At 43.8% G+C, this 19,356-nt stretch overlaps 1 long non-coding RNA gene across 4 annotated transcripts in view; it reads right to left on the bottom strand.

Annotated features, from left to right (window-relative positions):
• The window catches only part of LOC107519375, a 72,268-nt gene that overhangs the window by 31,710 nt on the left and 21,202 nt on the right, over positions 1-19,356 (bottom strand). Inside the window, exon 4 of one of the 4 annotated variants that reach the window (XR_004955742.1) lies at positions 13,988-14,838. The exons of the other annotated variants lie outside the window; for them this stretch is intronic. This is a non-coding gene — a long non-coding RNA (uncharacterized LOC107519375). Of the gene's footprint in view, positions 1-13,987; positions 14,839-19,356 lie in introns of those variants that run through there. 4 annotated transcript variants of the gene reach the window in all.

Raw genomic sequence — 19,356 nt, 5'->3', positions numbered from 1 at the left:
GTATGCGGTCCTGACAGGTACCAGGGAGAAGAAAAGCTCCCACCTGTGCCAAGCCAAAGTGGGGGCTCAGCAATGATGACCCAAACGGATGCTCACTCTGTGCTGTGAGCCATGATAGTCATGTAGCTGAATCCCCTTAACAACCTGTGTGATAGGAACTACTATTATCCTCATTTGATGGATAAAGAAACAGGAACACTGAGATAAAAATCGCTTGCCAAGGTCCCGGCATGGAAAAGCTAGGCTTCGGCCCCAGGGAGTCTAGTTCCTGAGCCCAAACTGCTAACCTCTACGCTATGCCCCATCTGTGGTCCTTCGCCTCGTCATTGTTACTGTGGGAGCAGCAGGGCGAAGCAGGAGCAGAAATAAACTTTCCCACAGTGCTCATCTCTGGCACCCTCTCCAGCGACGTCTCACTCCCAGCAGATTCGAATCTGGAGAAGTGAAGTACCTGCAGAGCCGGGTTGGTTCCCTGATGCCTTCTGGTCTCTCTTGCCTGTGAATTTCAGATGCCCAGAAATAAAAGGCACGGCAGAGGGACAGGTGTTGAGCTCAATACCAAAAGGGCTCACTTCTCTACCAAATGAGAGCATCCGGGCTCCTCCGCTGGGACGGGAGGACCTCACTGCCTTGTTTCTCCACCCAGAACTGCTTCTTAAGAAAGTACCTTCCTGGTTATGGCTGCAGGCCAATCCCTTTACTGCATCCTCAGTAGCCAGTATCATAGAAGCTGGATGAAGAATCTAACCATATACCCTGGTGACCACCAAAAAGTCACCAGAACACATTCATCTGAGTTATAGAAATTGAAATATAGCTTTCTACCCAAAAACTAAAAAATAAGATGCACTATGCCCATGAATTACTATGGCCCAAGTCGCAAAGGACCTAATTGCAAATTTCTGCCCCAAAGTCCCGCTATAAGCACGCTCCCTAAAGTTCAGACTGTGTACAGAAGCCCAGTTAGTATACTTCACAGTTATGTTTCAACCAACAATATCAGAGTGTTAAAAACGGGACTTTATTTTTGACCCAATTCACATATTTGTAGACATCTGATAATGCTAGCAACAGCTTCCACATCCAGAATGCCAGAAGACCCCTGTGCAGATATTTCTAGAGAGATTTTATAAGCTTCTGATTGGTATTTGAGAACAACACGGAAACAAAACCCGTCTTTGTCACTATGTTGGACTTGATGTAAAACCCCAGAAGCTACTGAGAAACACAACTTGATTTCTTCGCATAGTATTGCCATGCTCCTGACACCCCTCAGGCTGACTTTTTCTCTCAAAGTGAGAGAACAGTTTAGAAAATCTGAATGGAACCTAGAAAACAGCCTCCTTCCATAGATTTAGAAACTGAGACCCAGACAAGTTAAATCGCATAACTTAGTATATCTATTTTGAAGGTTCCTGTGTTTGAAGACAGAAACTTCGATTGGAGTGCTAGTTTTGCCTCTTCAAAATCTCTTTGACTTGGTAAAGTTACTTATAAACCTCAGTTTTCTCATCTGTAAAAGAGGACTGTAAATCCCAGCTCGCAGAATAGATGCGAGGATTCCACAGGATACTGTAGTATGCAAAAGTGCTTTTTAAAATGTAACAGGTTGTGCAAAACAATGTATTACGAAAGGCAAGGCACGCCTCACCTCACCACTGTTGTTCCTTTCTCTATTGAAAGGATCAAAGAAGCAACGGTGGATGTTGGGAATGTTTGTGCTTGTTTTATGCACGTTGGGTTCTCTTTTAATTAAGATCCTATCTTTTTTCTTCCTCAGGATCGGGGAGAGCCTGGCCTGGCCTTAACAGCCTCCAGACCTGCATATGTCACTGCTGTCAAGGGAGGACAAAACCCAAAAGGAGAAGGGGGAAAAATAAATCTTTTGTTTTTGAAGCTAAATAGCCCAAAATGCAGCTAGAAAAGTTCCATAAAGGTTTGGCTTTCACCAACACAGAGTGGTAACAAAGCCGACCCCTCCCCTGGCCATGCCCTCTGACCCCTGTGCCTGGAAGACCTCTGCTCTGTCAACCTCCGATCTGGTTTCAGGGTCTTCCTCTGGGGCTGTTTGCCTTTGGGGGTTGGGAGGGAATGTTTTAACACCAGCCCCAGTTTCCTAATGGGGGTTGGGGGTGCAGGAAACTGATTGAATTCATGAGCAATGTTTTGTGCTTGCTGCAGTTTCTTATGCAAGGTGGGTTTAGAGGGAGGAACGTATTACGGGAATGATCTTCCGGTCACCACCTTCGGGAAGTTCAGGGCTCAGAGCACAAATTGAATATTTGACAGGGTAAACCCCCTTCCCCTCTTTCTTCCCCCACCCACCGCCTACCCCAACCCTGTATTCGTTAAACTCATTCTTCCTGTTTAACAAGAACCACTGTGTCTCCTCTGGGCTCTGCTCGGTTTGGGTCTGTGTCCATAAATTTTCAGAAAACATCCATAAACCCCTTCAACCACTGTCACACAATCGATGGTGATTCTTTGTTGTTCGAGGTGCCACTGGCCACAGTCCTGGAACTGGGAAACATTTGCTAGTGTTTCTTCAGCCACAGCTCTCTGCAGTCAGACAGGGAGCCCAGACACTCGCTTCCAGGACCTCGGGGTGAACTCAGGAGCAAACAGAAAGGGTGACAAGGCTGAGATGATTTCCATCCATTGGTGGGGGGAAGTTAGCCCCTCTTTCCTGCAGCCGGTCCCTACAGACCTAGAATATTCTGTGAGCAGAAATATTCTAATTGGCAGCCGGTGGAGGCAGAAAGAGCAGGGGGAGATGGGAAATAGAGGACTCAGTTTCGAAGCCCATCGTTGAAATGTTCTAAACAGTACACTGGGGGAAAAGAGATCTGCCCTCTCTACCTCACAAGAAAATAGGGAGGACGGAAGGCAGTCGTGGTTTTGGAGGCACTTGGTGAACAGCCAGCCCTGAGGAGAACAGGGGCTGCTTCCGAAGCCTTAGGCAGTTCCCGTGAATGTTGCTACTGGCAGGTCAGTAATAAAAAGATGATAATGCAGATTCCGAGATGGACATGAGGGGAGGCCCCACGAGACGAGCCCTTCACCTGGATTATCTCATTTAACTCCCACACTGGCCTTATGAATTAGGCTCTTTTCTCATTCCCTTTTAATGGTGAGAAAACATGCCCAGCAATGGTGAGTGACTAGCTCAAGACCACACAGCAAAGCAGTGGTATAGAACCGGGCCTTGAACTTGGGTTTCCTGTGTGACCTTGAACAAGCTATTTCTGATCCCCCAGGCCTCAGTTTCCCCATCTGCGAAAACTAAGGGGGCCGCACAGGATGATCTGCCTGATTCCCTCAGGCCTAAGAATACTGGACTGCCATTTTAGCATTTCCACCTGGGACTATATTCACAGGCCAAGTTCGCCTTTCATAGGCCAAGTCTATATTGCTTCAGCAAATATCTGTGGGTCAGACAAATTGGTGGCTCAGTCAGCCCAGCTCCCCACACACTCCTGTGTAGGGCCCCCACTGGTTGCCTCTTCCAGGGTCAGCACCTCCTGTTGGTCACAGAAGAGCCCCAGCCTGTGGGGTCCATGCCCAGTGACAGGAGAGCTGCCCAGCGGAAAGGCCACAGGCTGCAGAGCCAGCCAGATGGATGTGGCTTTTCCCAAACAGAAGAAATACTCTCCCTGGCACCCAGCCTCCCCAGCTCTGTGAGCAAACCCAGGAGAAAAGCTGCCCTGCAGCCTGCTGACAGGCATCGTGGTGGCAGCCCACCAGCCCGCACCCACACCCCTCAATCGGTTCATTCTCCCCGCATCCCCCTGGGGGCGTGGCTTGGTTCCTCTCACGGGGTCCCACAGAAAGGAATTGGGGCAAGTGTAGGCCGAGGCAGCCGTGCTCACAGCCCTGTCTCCGCAAGGCGATTTCAAAGCTTTGACTCTGTGGGAGTTGTTGGGGATGCTCCAAAACCGGAATGGCTTCAGAGCCTCTAGAAAGATTTCCTGTCTCACCTTCACCCCCGCTGCCTGTTCTTCCCAGAATATGAGATGCACGTATTCCGGAAAGCTCATGCTGACATGTGAGATTATCTTCTGAGCTGCCGTAAACATACCAGGAGGGAGAGTCACACTGCGGTTAGAAGAAGGGAACTTGGCCGCCAACTGACTCCCTTGGCACAACTTTCAATGGAGGCCTCCTTGCCTCAGTTTCCCGCAGGGTAAAAGTGAGGCCGGGTCCAATCTGCCAGCTTGAATATGGAGGTAGCCCAGAGGCTTTAATACACACAACCTAGGGTCGTGCAGACCCGAATTTTTATAGGATGAAAATTTTCCTGTTCATCAGTTCTTATCTGATGCTGCTCTCATGACCAGTGAGTGTCCGACCTGAGTCCCTGAGATTCAGAATAGAGGAGGCCTTACTTGCCTCGTTATCAGACCTGACCCAACTTAGAGAAATGTATTATTATTTTTTAACCTTAAAAGGACAACCCTTTCCCTGCAACAGCTGGTAAATAAACTGCATGTGGAGACTGTTGATCCCCATGGCCCCCTGGAACCTGGACATGAAGTGCCAGGGAAAGGTTGAGTCTTCATTAACAACCTGAGTGACAGGTTAGTCAGCCACAGGTAGTCAGGGCTTCTCACCAAAGCCCTTCTTTCTACACAATGCAGACTCTCCTCTCTAAAGACAAAGGGCTCCAGAAACCCTGGAATGTTTTTTCAGGTTCCTCCCAATCACACCCTCTTGCTTCTAGGGAATCCTTATTTCTCCCATTGACCAACAGCAGGAAAAGTATGTTACTAGGTGGGGTCCAGAGTTTTAAGGCACTGCTTCTCTGAGAAAGCGTTTCTGTGGGCATGAGGACAGCCAGGTGTGATAAGCAGGGATAAGGAAGCGAGTCATGTGAACGGCTTCCTTTTTCTACGTCAGTGAAAAGGGAGCTATGCCTCCTCAGTTCTTTAGGATGATAGAGAAGTGCATAAAATATCAAGGCAACCGTTTGGGCAATAAAGGTAAAACCCTACTTGAGGATTCCAGGTATAACTGAGAGAGAAAAAAAATGATGGTTTGTGCCCAGATTTGCCTGGGCATCCACTGATCTTTAGATGAATTTGGTCAGGTAATCTTTCTTTACCAGGCGCCATCAGACCAAACTCTGCTGCCACAAGGCCGTCACCCTACATTCCATCTCCACGCAATCGTACGTCCCCCTCCACTGTGACTTTGTGCTTTTCAGATAGAGCAGCTGGTCTTAGAATGACTTCATGCTGGGTTTCTAGGCCCAGGGACGGTTCTGTACAGCGCCGTGCACCTCTTCTCAAGTAGTCTCCTTGGAGGCCATAGTCATGTTCAGCCAGGGGAGGCTGGTCAGGGTGAGAGCCTCAGATCTTGAGTTGTGGCAACAACAAAACTGACAGATTCACATGGGGCAGGAACCCGTGACCTCAGGGACAGCCAGGCTATAATCATCAATGGACTGAGCAGCTGTTTCCCAGGGTTAAGACTAACAGGTCTCTAGACATACTTAACTACCACTTAAGCTATTAGATAAGGCTACTTTCCCGCCCAGATCTGAGATTACAGCTCTTTATAATTTTTTAAAACAGATTTTGGCATCTCTTGCTAAATGAGTTTTCAGAGTTTTTTTCCTTTACAACCTAAAAAAATATTTTTTTGGTTGTATACATTAAAAACCCAAGACCAGCCAATGCCCAGCACATTGGTACTTGTGCAATAAACACTTATTTTAAAAATTTTAAAAATAAATTCATTCATTCATCCAACAGACATTTACCGAGCACCTATTGTGTACCAGGCAGTACTCTAAAATTTTGGGGACACGACTGTGAATAACATAGATGAAAGTTCCTGATATAAGAGAGCAATAAACAAATAAATATATAATGTCAAATAGAAGTATGTGCTGTGAAGATAAATTAGAAATGGTGAACTAGAGTGAAACGGGACCTACTATCTTAGAGGGAGTCATCAGAGAAACTCTGGAAACACTGAGTAAAGACCTGAAGGATGTGAGGGAGGAAGCTGTAAAAGCATCTGAGAAAGAGCCCTCCAGGCAGAAGGATGACAAAGGCGAAGGCAGGAACATACTTGGCAAATCTGAGGAACGGCATGGAGGCCAGTGGCTGGAGCAAAGGGAGGGAGTTAAGGGTAAGAGGAGATGACCTTGGAGAGGCTGCCAGGAACTGGAACAGGCTGGGTTTTGAAGGCCATGGTAAGGCTATAGAGTTGTATGCTGAGTGCAGTAGAAAACCATGGGAGGGTTTTAAGCAGGGTTGAGACGTATGGCTATATCCTGAAGAATAAATTGCAGAGGGGTAAGAATGGAAGATTGGAGATCGAGGCAAAGTTCAAGTGAAAGATAATGATGCCCTGGGTCAAGGTGGAAGCAGTGGAGGGTGAGAAGTGGTTATACATTAGACATACTCTTAAGATAGAGCCAACAGAGTCTACCAAGAGATTAGGATGAATGAATTAAAATGACTTTTTAAACAGTCTTTCAATGAATAAGTCAACTAGGCCTCGTTAGGCTAAGAGAATTTTCTGTGGTGGCTTTTTATTTATATATTTACTTTCTTAATTTTACTGATTTCTTTGGTCACAGGCTGTTAGACTTGCTATGGCGATAGGTGGAGTTTAGTTATAGATCCAAATCAAACTCTCCCTGACCGTGTTTTTCACATACTACACCCAGTAAGTTAAGACCATGTAAATTCGTTCTTTAGAAATTTCATTACCGATTTGTTATTCTGTATGCTACCTTGAGATAAGTGGGCCTAGAAATATTTAACTTGTCTAGAAAAACATAATGCTAAACTTGAAGACAACAAGGAAAAGTATTAATGCGAATCGTGGGGCAAAGATTGTGATTTTTCTAGCAATAAAAACTATGGGGAAACACTTGTTTTTAAAAAAGTAAACATTTTAAAAATCTAAACACACAAAGGGGAAAAATCTATGAGGTTTCAGAATCTAGGCAAAACAAACAAGAATAAAACAAAACCCAAAAAGCCTCATAACTCCATTAAGATGTCAGTGTGAATCACCCTCTTTGTCATTTCTGCCCACAGCATAATGACAGCAAATTACATGCCTGAGGTCACACTCCAGGCTGAGGCCTACACCTCTTTCTTCCCTTTTTTCCTAAATCAGACACTACTGAGGCAAAATGTATCTAACGGAAACTTGGTGAGGATAAAAAAAACAGGGATCACAAATATGCTGTTTGTTGGTTTTAACACGACATGCTTTGTCTTGTGCTTTATACAAGGTATGGACAAGAGAATCAGAGATTATAAAGAGATCAGATATTTTTCCTGCCTGGAATCATAGAATGACAGATATACAAGAATGTTGAGATTATCTGGTCCAAGAAATTTGACAACTGGAATGTCAGATCAGAAGGCAGCTAGAGCCCTGTGCTGGTGCATACTAGTTCAAGATCAGCCCTGATCTTGTCCAGCTCCCTCATCTCCCAGACAAGAGCTTGATGCTCAGGAGGGTATAACGACCTGGCCATGATCATATAATTAACTAATAGATCATATAACTAACTAATAATCTTGTTCAAAAACCAGTGCTCTTCCACAATACTCTGACCCTTATTTAAAATTAAACAACAAATATAGATACCAAATAATGAATTAGCATAGTCTCCAAATAACTTTGGTCCTAAAAATTTCAGGAGTAAGACTGACTCAGGTGCAGCTAGAGAATAGGACCAGTTTCTCTTGCTCCCTCTCTTGGGTCAGCTTCTGTGGAAATGGCTTCTTTCTTGGATGGGCAACCCCTCACGGTGACAATATGGCTTGTTAAATTTCTAGACCTAACATTATTCCCTAGGTTAAGCCAAGAAAGAAGAGAACAGAAGAGAAGAGAAGAGAAGAGACGAGACGAGACGAGACGAGACGAGACGAGACGAGACGAGACGAGACGAGAAGAGAAGAGAAGAGAAGAGAAGAGAAGAGAAGAGAAGAGAAGAGAAGAGAAGAGAAGAAAAAAGAAAAGAAGGAAAAGGAAGAGATTTCCCCCCCCCCCCCAGTTCAAACAAACAAACAAAAAAAACCTCACTGGCTCTGACTGGGTCATATGCCCATTGCAAACCTATCACTGTGGCCTGAGTAATGGATGAATGCCGATGGCTGAAGATGGCATTCCTCCCTACCCCCTACCTCCAAACATGAGCTGAAAGTGGAGTGGTTGTTCCCTCAAAGGCAATTTGGGGGTTATAACCAGAAGTGGGGTGAATGGATGAATAGATATTTGAGAGCAGAAAGCAACAAATGTTACACATTATGTTTCTAAATTATTGTTACAAGTGTTGCAGCATATGAGAGGATGGACAGCAGGGCGATCCTCCGGGACAGATTTTGGTAGTGGACAGGAAAGAACAGGAGGACTCATTAGAGACTGCTTCCTCTGTAACATGGGCCTGTGGCATTAACAAAGAATAAACCCAATGAAAGAACTGGCTCCAGTGTGTAACAAAGAATATAGAATTTCAAACAAAGGAGGAACAGTGATCAGGTTGAGGGTGTGGGTAAGATTTGTATAATTGCAGGGTTTTGAAAAAGGGAACCAGATAACTGGGTGAAGGAGAGAAATGTTGCAGTGAACATGAAGACCTGAAGCTGGTAACAACTGTATGTGTGAAAGATGAAAAGCCTTCACTCGCTCACTCTTTTCTTCCTTCATTCATATCGATTCAATACCTACTGTGCCCTGTCACACTCAGCAGTAGGTGCTGTGGCCGAAACAATAAATAAGTTACGGCCCCTCAAAGAGCTTGAAGCCTAGTGGTATCCACAACAAAGAGGCTGGAAAAGGATCACAACAGGGAAAGCACAGAATACTACCCGGGACACACGAGGGAGACTTCACTGAGACCTGGGGGAGAGGAGAACATGAGCCTAAGCTGAGATCCAGAGAGGAGCCATGGTGAGCTAAGAAAAGTGGGAGAGAGGCTAGTTCCAGCTGAGGGAAGGGTATGTGCAAAGAGCAGGCAGAATGGAAGAGCAGGTCTGGGTGGTTGATGGTCTTGAAGCCAGATGGGAGACTTTAGATTTGATGAAACAGGACACAGGAAGGCACTGCAGGCCCTCAGCAGGGGCAGACACCCTGAAAATAGTGTGGAAGCAAAACTATTATCCAAGATAAGAGAAGGATAGTCTTTGGGACACTGTCTGCCAACTAGAAGGTGGGATTTCTGTCCTCAAGATATGAAGTCCAAATGGAAAGAACCTTGAAGTTAGAAAAACAGACAGCCCAGCAATGCAGACAAGAAGCGCTTGTGGTTAGAAGGAAATGGGAGGGGAGGGATGAGAGCTGAGGGGAGACGGGGAAGGACAGGACCAGGGGGAGCAATGACAGAAAGTTATTTCAGCAGGAATGCTGATAATAGCAGCCAGAATGCTCTGCCAAAAAATCCAGGAAGCTGGATAGTGCCAAGTGTTGGCAGAGGTAAGGAGATTTAGGGGCCCCGGTCCGTGCTGATGGGAGTGTGGGCAATTGCAGCAACTGTGGGGAGCAATCTGGCACATTTGGTAAAATTAAATATAGGTAGACCTTATAACACAGCAATTCCACAACTAGGTGTAAATCCCAAATATATTTTCTAACACGTAATGCTGATTGCAGCGTTGTTGATGATAATGGGAAATTAGAAGCCATTTGAGTATATACTCAGAGAGTGAATAAGTAAGAGTGGTAAACACATATCACGAATTTTATGCAGCACTTAAAAACTCGGTGCTAAGAAAAAAAAAAAAAGACAAAATGAGATATGTAATAATACCATTTATATAATAAAAAACAGATGCTCAAAATCTAACGCTGTGATTTGCCCATCCTCTTCCAGTCAGCACCTCCTGATCCCCGTTTTCTGGGTTATTTTTCCCATGGCCCTTACCACCTTCTAACATGATGATAATTTTCTTATTCTTATGTTTAGAGATTATATTATTTTTCCTCCCCTTTTAGCATATACATTCCACGAGGGCAGGGTTTGCCAATGCATCCCCAAATACCTGGCACATGGCAGGCACTCAACAAATACTTCTTGAATGAATCAACGAACGAGACAACAATACACATTTTGCAGGAACGCATACAAAACAAAAGGTCCAGTTTAAGCACGTGAAATAGTGCTTAAAGAAGAGCTTGGCGAGGAGGAGGATATGAGTGGGATGAGATGGGGACTGAGGTGCTGTGTAGAACATTCTAGACTAAGAAGCAGGTCGGTGGTTTCTTAGCCCCATTCTCTCCCGCCTCCCAGTGGCTGGCCTGGACCGTCCATCAGCCGTGAAGGTCCAGGCCAGATCCTCATCCCGGGAGACCAGAATCTAAAGGGTTCCCAGTGAATGGCTCTCCTCAAACCCATTTTGGGAAAGGTGTTAGCTGGAGGAATCTGCCCTGCGGTTCCCTCGGGCCCCTTAGAAATATGACCAGTTTTTAGACTTGGAATGCCTAACTGGTTCACACTCATTAGCAGGTTTAAAACAAAACAGACTGGTGTCATGCTAAAAGTAGTCACCGGTAGTATGAGAAATATCTAGGAAACTTTGGGAAACACAAATTCTCAAGTGTCATTCCCATGGAGATTTGGATTCAAAGGATCTTAGGGAGCCCAGGAATTTGTCATTTTGTTTTGTTTTAACTCCCCCCAGGTAATTGTGGCCTAGCCAGGACCAGAGCCCCCACACTGGGCACTTAGAATCCCAGTCAACCTTCAAAAGCCAGCCTGGCTCTCCACAGGGAAGCAGGAAATCTGTGCTTTCCTCCCTCCCCCATCAGGAACGCAGGAGGGGGTTTCAGGGGCCGAAGCAGTCAGAACTCTGTGTGGAGGTGGGCAGGTAATGGGCCAGAACACCCCCTCAGCCCTGCTCCAGTGTCAGCATTCCGGGCCCACCCACCTGGGCCCTTGGTCACCAAGAGACCTCACGCCTAATCACAGGCCCTAACCTGCCCTGAGCCCAGATCCAGCGCTTCCCAAGCAGCTCTCTCGGCCTGCTTTGAACAAAGGCGATTGTTCTCCCGGGAATGTACTGCTGGGAGATAGATGTCTGTGCATCCTTTCCCTCTCTCTCCATCCCTCCAGACTCTGCTCCCAACTTTAACCCCTGGGAGGGAAGGTACCCTAAAAGTGACTGCTCTTGACTATTTCTCCTCTCCAACTTAAAAAAATCACCTGTTCTTCTACGTGGTTATTTGTACACGAATCCCTTCTCCCAAGAGAGTACCCTCCAGCAATCAGAGGCACCTTTTCCATGCCAGAGGCCGAGCTTCAGGGAAATGAGGGTTTTTAAAAATATACATTTGGAGTTGCCGACCTTCCTGTGGGAATCATCCTATTATTTAAAGAATGGATTGTCCCTGCCCCCACCTGATGAAGCAGTAAATTGTAACAAGAGAATCTGGCTAAACAAGTTTCCGATTCAAACGTTATCTTGTGGACAAAGAACTCTTTCAATATGATTTCTGTGTCTGGCTTCTTGTGATGGAGTGGAAAGTTGTTTTCATTGCTGGTGGAATTCTTCTCTGCCTCTAGCAGTGCCCCGCGGTCACTTACGGAGGCAGCCTTGGGCCAGGTGGGGGCAAGGGGATGCCACATGGCCAGGACAGTGATAGCCAAGCCATTTCTTGCTCATTAACACATGGATATTGATAATATTTCTCTTTAGAAAGCTGCCACTGGGAAGGTGGTCTGTCCCCTTCAGTCACCACGTCATCAATAGGCAGAGGGCCCCTTTCTCCAAGAGCCCATAATCTAAACATGCTTGGACTGGGTGATTGATAGAAAGCTCCCATTTTAAAAGGATTCCAAATCTAAACAGAATGAGTCTGGTTACTGACAAAATTAAATTACCCTCTGCTGGAGGAACTTCCCTTTCCAGTGAAAACAAAGTTATAGTTACAGATAAAATAAAAACTTGGGCATAAATTCCTAGAGGTTTCTAACAGCAAGCAAGTGTGATTGTTAAATTTATGGGCTTAATTATATTTTAGGTTTGCCCCACTTTGATATGCTACATAAATGAGAATGTACAAAAGAACTTTTTGTTATTGTGGTAAGATTTGAAGAGTCAAAAGTTCCATAGACTTTTCGGTTGGAAGCACCTGGAGACCCGGCTTTCACTGAACTCTCTTCTCTTGCTTCTACTTTTAGCAGGACTCCAGCCTATTTTGTTTTAACCTGCTCTGGGGAATCCATTTCTCCCTAGAAACAGGACAACCAGGTTGCCCCAGAGAGAAGGAAAAGATAGAAACTTTTCCTGTTCCGTGTCCTCTTTTTCTCAAAGAAAAAACTACATTTAACACCGTGCCTTCATGGACATTTCTCATCAGACTTTCTCCTCACCTGTCCTTGCTTCCAGAAATGAGGCCGAGTAGGCAGCTTGTGAGAATTTCAGTTTTTAGACTGGCCAACAGAAAGCCCTTCCAGTCAATCGTTTTATTTATTCAACAGGTCTTTGTTGAGTTTCTGCATCAGGCCTCCACAATGCTAGGCTCTGAGAGGGCCATAAGAGTCTTCAAGGGAACTACGGTTTGTAAAGAATGAAGGAGGCCAAAGTTTTGTCACCCTAAAACTGCTTTGGGGGATATTGGTTTTCAGCTGGTTATTAAGAAACTAAAGACTCAGAAGGAACGTTTGACCCTCTCCGTTTTCTGCTTAAGAGATTCAGATGGAAGGACCTGCTCCCAGAAGGGAATGTTGGCATAATCTCTTAGTAAACGAGGTCCCTCCCATTGTCTCTAGGTCACCTAGCAAGAATTTGCCTGCCACGTGTGTTCTACTCTTCCTCAACTACCTGTAAATGGCCTATGTCCTTTTAATATAGAAAAAAGACATGAGACCTACACTAATTGACTAAATACTAAATCAGGTCATCTTCAGAGCCGGCTATGTACTGCGAGGCACGGGAATCTGGCTGATCAGCCCATTCTCAGGCCACAGGAAGGACCCACAGGAAGATTCCTGCTGAGATGACTAATGAATGCTTCTCTGTGCCTTTAACGCTGCATAGCTGTACCCTGAAAGGAGAAATGTATAAAACTGAATTCCTCAAACACTCAGAGTCTCTCTCACTGTCTGTCTTTGAGAGGAGACCAGGTCTCTGTCTACAGAGCATTACTCCTTTTCTAAATAAACTTTCCTTTTGTCTCTAACTCTGACTCACTCTTGAATTCTTTCCTGCGCAGTCAAGGACCCTCTCTCTCCATGTAGGACTTGAGTCCCCAGTCAGAGGGATTTGCCCGGTCCTGCATCACTTTGAAATCTCAGACCCATGCCCCCCTTTCTCCTTTGTCTATAACAGCATATAAACCTCAACTGCCCAGTGCATTTCATTTGTATAATAAACTGTGTACATTTTCCCCTGTTAAATCTGTTTCTGGTAATTTGATTATTCGCCGGCTAGAAGAACTTAGAAGATAGGAGGAAAAGTATTTTTGTTAGCCTCCGTAAGTACTTTCCTGTTTACAACTCACTTTTACCCGCAATAATGCAGCTTGTGCCCAAGCGAGAGGAACAATGGCCTTTAGGTTTGAAATGCTTAGAGACTAGTGAGGGAGGTCGGATTGCAGAGAAGAAACCTCTGGAGAACAGTATAAGGCATCCGTTAATCCAGGTCTTACCCCACTGCACCCTGCTGCAGCCCTGAAAAGAGAGATCAGTGAGACCTTGGCCCCCAGGTGCTCTCAACCAAAGAGTCTAGAATTTCTAATTCTGTGGGTTTGGTTTGTGAAGTGTTTCAACTGGAAAGACATCTTCCTCTGAGACCCAAAGCTGAACAATAACTCCCCTCTCTTTCTTTTGAAGCCAATTTTGAATCTCTTCCCTGACAGAGAAACTTTATCTCCTACATCCTCTGTACTCTTCTTGGTTACATCCGTGGACATGGAGCCGGCAAGTCCAGCTGGACCCTGCCACGGCCCTGTTCTGAAGAGAGACATGTCATCGACGTGGGTTTATGTTTGAGAGAAACTTACTTTTATTGTGCTTTTGATTAATGTGCTAAGATGTTACATGAGGGAAGGCGCCTCTCCCTCCCCTCAGTTTGGGGGCCCCGCCAAGCTGGGTGGGTTCTCGGCAGAGCAGCTGAGGCGAATGTGAGCATGAGCGTTCCCGGGGCTTGGCAGGGCTGCATGGCCGCGAGGCGGTGGCTCTTCCATCACACTGTCATCGCGTTGCAGAAAACACCCTGAGCAGCGCAGCTGCAGCACCGCTGGCAGCAGAGAGCTGACCGCAAGGGGGAAGGCACCGGGCCAGCCCCTTCTGCCCTTCGCAGCCTCCCAGCGATGTCCGTGTTTAGGGGGTACGTTCTTCGCTGGCCGTGAGACCACTGACCCGTCTGTGCTTAGGGGGTACGTTCTTCGCTGGCCGTGAGACCACTGACCCGTCACTGAGCTGGGTTGGTTACTCAGCCGCCATGCCGAGCAACCTCGTGAGGACTTTGGTGTGCCCAAGTTACCATCAGTACCATTTATTACCACTATTACCAAAGCTACCCACCCCTGAGTATGCTCCAAGACGGGCCCGCATAGGCCATTCCTTAAATTCCTCCTGTGTAGAAATCATGGAGCCTTGACTGTCGACATGGCAGTGGTTTTAAAATTCAGTTCAGAACAAATTCAGTGAGCATCTATTATTTCCACTTGCTTCACATTTGTTCATCTCCTATGTGTCTGCCAATGGGAATACAACAGTGAATGAGGCTGGCCTTCAAAGTTCGGTCAAGGAATGTCCAGGATGGCATGAGTCATTTATTCTCCAATCTTCTCAGATGCCCTTTCCCTGTTTAGTTGACTCTCCCCCTACGCACACCGGCGGCAAAGAGAAATAGCCATAACAGTGGGCTAGAGTGTTAAAAAGAGTGTTTAAAACCAGACATGAGTTCAAATTGCAACTTCATTAATTCTTTATTATGAGACATTAAGCTACTTAATATCTCTGAGCTCAGTTTCCTCATTTGTGAAATGGTGATAATACATCCTTCTTTAAAACAGTGCTATGAAGATTAACAAGCTAACAAGTGCCGATTGCCAATTTTGGTGCCAGATATATAGTAACAGACCCTGTCAAATGGTAGCTGTTGTTGTTATGGTGGTTATATATTATTATTGCTATTGCTATGACTACCATTATTAACAGATTTGTGTTTTGTAAGCAGGAGCGGCCTTTTAGTGACAAGCAATTGGGGGAAACTTTGGGAGAACATCTCTTCTAAGAAGTAGCATATCTAAGTTTCAAGGGAGGGCATATCACATTGTACCAATTCGGATTTTTCATCAAAGGTGGCACTGTTCAGTGAAAAAAAAAGCAAATTTTCTATCTTTCTGGAGGAGAAATCTAATTGAGTTTTTCTTTTTTTTCTTTTTTTCAAACTTACGTATGACCATCAGTTTGATTACTCCACGCCTGGGGATCAGTCTTCTTCAAAAAGTTAAGATGTTCTCTGCCTATATTGTGGAGAAGCTCAAATGAAAGATGCAGGGTCTGAGTCCTACTCTGAGTTCCCACGGGGAGGAAGGGAGGTCCCTCAAACCCTTCTTTTTCCTTATTTTCTTTTAAAAGGGTTGGGAGATTGTGATTTTAAAAAATCGTCATCATCATTATTATCTAAAAAATTCTTCATAAGTAAATGAGTATTGTTTGACCTTTTGATTTTCCTTTTTCTTTTCTTTTTCTTTTTTTTTTTTTTAGCTTAGGGGAGTCAGTGCTACAAGGGAGAATTGCAACTTGGTGTCTTTCTCTTTCATCGCCTTGGGCAAGCAGAGGAAATAAATAACTTTCTAAATTCATCCAGGAATCAGTCATTCAGAACAGAGCAATAGCTAAGTTTACAGTGGTCAGCAAATAAAAATATAGAAATACTAATATGTCGAACTGGCTTTCCTTGTACAGAAAGGATTTTCATTTTTTAAAGATGATTGCTAGTTTTGGCTTTTAAGATCCTAGCAGATAAAGTAAACAAAAACCCCCCATTCATAAAAAAAAATTTCCTTTAGTCAACACAATAACCATAAAGTGGTTTTCATGATACCCATTTTCAGATTTAGTATTAAACCCAATTCACAATTTGAATACAGTTTTTCTATTTTTATGGCCAGTACATTGAATATATATGTATGTTTCTCACTATTTAAATCAGAAAGAAAAGTTTTATCTAAAATTATTTATTTATACTCTTCAATTTTAATTCATGTGCCTCTGGAGAATATATCTTTTGAACGATTCTATTTCCAAAAACAAAAAGAAAACAGAATATGAGATGCTATTGGTTAGTTTCTTTAAAAGGTTGTTTGAAGGAGTTGCTCCTGAACTTTTTTTTTGTAAGTCATATTTCAAGTCTTTGATCTTGACAACTCTGAAATACTACCTTACAATTACATCATAGCTAGGAAATGACTTTTGTTGGCTTGTGAAATGACTTTTCAGAAGTTTCCACTAAATACACAAATATTACAGTGAAAGAATGTCAGAGTATTCCAAATGATTAGTGATGGTATTAAAATGGCCAGTATTGCTATATATTGTGCTCCTAAGAAATTTAGGATATTTATAGCAAGGCCTTCATCTAAGTAGTCTGACTTTTTTTTTTTTTTTTACTTTTTAGACAGATCAGTAATTTCTTCTTTTACGTTTTTCACATGCTTTGCTATTGCTAAAAGCTATTCAAACCACTGGTTTTTTCCAGTGAGGAAAAATAGCACATATTCATGCAAGAGTCAGTAGAGCAACTAATCCAAATAATAGCTACTCTCATGAGAAAGAAAAATAACACTTTTAATAGTGTGGACATTTCAACTACGCATTCACTCAGACATGCCACAGTGTCAGGGGGACGAGGGGATGGACCTGCTGCCAGCTCAGGTTGGTTTACTTTCCTTTATTTCCTCCAGAGGTGAGGTGAGTACAAGGCCAGAGTTTGAAATATAAGTGTTTGGGATACATCCTGGCCTCTAAATAAGACCCAGCTGATTCATCTGGTTCCTGACCAAAAACAAACAAACAAAACAAAACAGCAATCTAATCCATTGTTGGAGGAAAACCTGGCTCTATTAGACCTAGTGAGAGCTGTCCTGTATTGTATTTCATAAATTATTGAAGAGATTTTTCAAGGATAATCTTAACTCCAAGTTTTATTTGCCCTACCTCTCATGGTAGATGCTCAATTCAGTGCAGTCAGGTAAGGTACACCTGCTGTACACAAGGCTCTGTTCTGAAATTACAGGGGAAATTAAGGGGGAAATTCCAGGGTCACTCAGTGGGCATTTTAGAGGTATGAGAACAAGATTATTCATACACGCATACATGTACATACACACATGTAAGTTGAGAATGAATCATTTTTGCAGAGTTGGCCAACCTTGACATGTCCTTTTTCTAACCTAATAGTTTGTTTAATCTTTACTTTCCTTATTAGATACTGTGAGCATGTCAAATAATATAAATTTAAAAGACGAAGTAATAGAACAGATATTTGTTTTTAAATATCTACTTTTAGAACTAATTATTGATAGAGTTGGAGATTTTGGTGGTGATTGTGGTGATGATGGTGGCTGTGGTGGTTTTTTAGAACAGGCTAGTGATTTAAAAACAAGAATGTAAACACAGAGTTTATTTATTTGCTGATCACCTAAATAAATTAGCCAGTGGAAGGCTTTTATGAGTAACATAAAGAATGTATTTATTGTATACTCATGTGCCCTAACATCAAACATTAGCTAATACATACATGCTGAATTCAGTGAATAGCTCTTCATTGTACCAAATCTGAAACGCATCATACTAAGACGTTTCCCCCAATTGTTTTTAATGAAGGATATTTTCAAAAAAAGCTAATCCAGTTCTAATTCAGTTACAGCTTATTCCTTAAGATGTTACCTTGCCCAAGCTAGTTTTATTTTACACACACACACACACACACACACACACACACACACACACACCCCTTTATTAAGGTTTCTTTGCAAACAGGTGGCCCTTCAAACACCTGGGAGGTCCTCCCCAGCTCTCAACTAATGTTTAAGCTCAGAATTAGCCTTGTTGAATCAACTGGACTCCCCAAGAAATCGGGAAACATACCATCCCATGATCAGGAGGAGAGAGCTGTGAAGCAAGCATTGCATTTTCTCACAACTCAAACCTAATCCTTCTCTCCTTCTTTATAGGATCAAATGGAAATTGCAAAGGTTACGTGCAATACCTCATTCAAGCTGACCTTTTCAATTCAAGAGAAACAAAGGCAATAAGATAAGGAATGTGACTTTAAACAGAGGGCCATTCTGTCTGGGGGATAGCCTCATGGTAGGGATTAAATCAACAGATCTTAGTAGCTTTATTTTAGAACTAGAAAGTATGGCAGGAAAAACAAAGAATATACTCATTAAAGCTGATCTACTTGAGAGGCCAAAATCTTCTTTTCTCTTTGGTATCACCCAAGTTACTCGTGCCAATTTGTGAAGCTGCACATCATTATTTTAGTTGTCTGCAGCCCTTGGGTGAGTTTTAATAATCTCGCTGGGCCATCTACAAGCAGTGATCCAGACATTTCAGTTAATAGTTTTCACAGTGATGTTTGGTGGCCACCAACTCAGGTTGAATTAAAAGAACATCATCATTGATAAGCTTTGAAACAAATTTTGGGTATTTTTTCCCCCTTCTCTTATAACATAGACACTAATTGCCCTCTGATATAACAAAGATAAATTGGAATCAGGCTCTAGCAAAGTTTTTACTTGATCGACAAAACACTGCACAAAGAATAGTTCTGCATTTCCCTGCGTTCCATAGCTCTCTCTTCTGTAGATTCATCCCTGCCAAAAAAAAAAAAAAAAAATCCCATCCATTTCTCCAGCCTTCTCCACATCTTTCCAGGTGGAAAAGCTCCCATTGCACAGAATGTTAATTATTAGGCAACAGAGTGTCAGTGAGGTCAGACTGAAAGAAAGAAATATTCAGCCAGAGAGAAAAAGAAGTCAGCCTGTGCTGGAATCAGCTGTGCACACGCCCTTCCTATTGCTATTCATTTATCCTTCATACTTCTCTCACCCTGGGAAGTCCTCACGCCCTTATCCCAACCACGACCACCTCCCCAACTCCAAGCACACAACAGGACTGTTGATGAGCCCCCACCTTCTCTAGATTCCACCCACAGCCCACGTCGTGTCCTCCCTGAACTTCTACTCTTTACTCAAAGCTGCTTGATGAATGGAAACTTGAAACATTCTTTGGGTGCTCCTGGTATTTGAATCACCGTCTCAATGGGTTTGGCATTGAAAAGTTCAGAAACTTTTTTAAGAGAGAAAGGGGGAACGATGAGGGAATAGGTGGGAACTATCTGTCCAAAAAGTAGGTGATTCTGCATTATT

Source organism: Rousettus aegyptiacus, unplaced genomic scaffold (assembly GCF_014176215.1).
Source record: "Rousettus aegyptiacus isolate mRouAeg1 unplaced genomic scaffold, mRouAeg1.p scaffold_m13_p_2, whole genome shotgun sequence".
Taxonomy (NCBI): domain Eukaryota; kingdom Metazoa; phylum Chordata; class Mammalia; order Chiroptera; family Pteropodidae; genus Rousettus; species Rousettus aegyptiacus.
The sequence above is the reverse complement of the archived record's forward strand: the minus strand, read 5'-3'. Positions and strand labels throughout refer to the sequence as shown.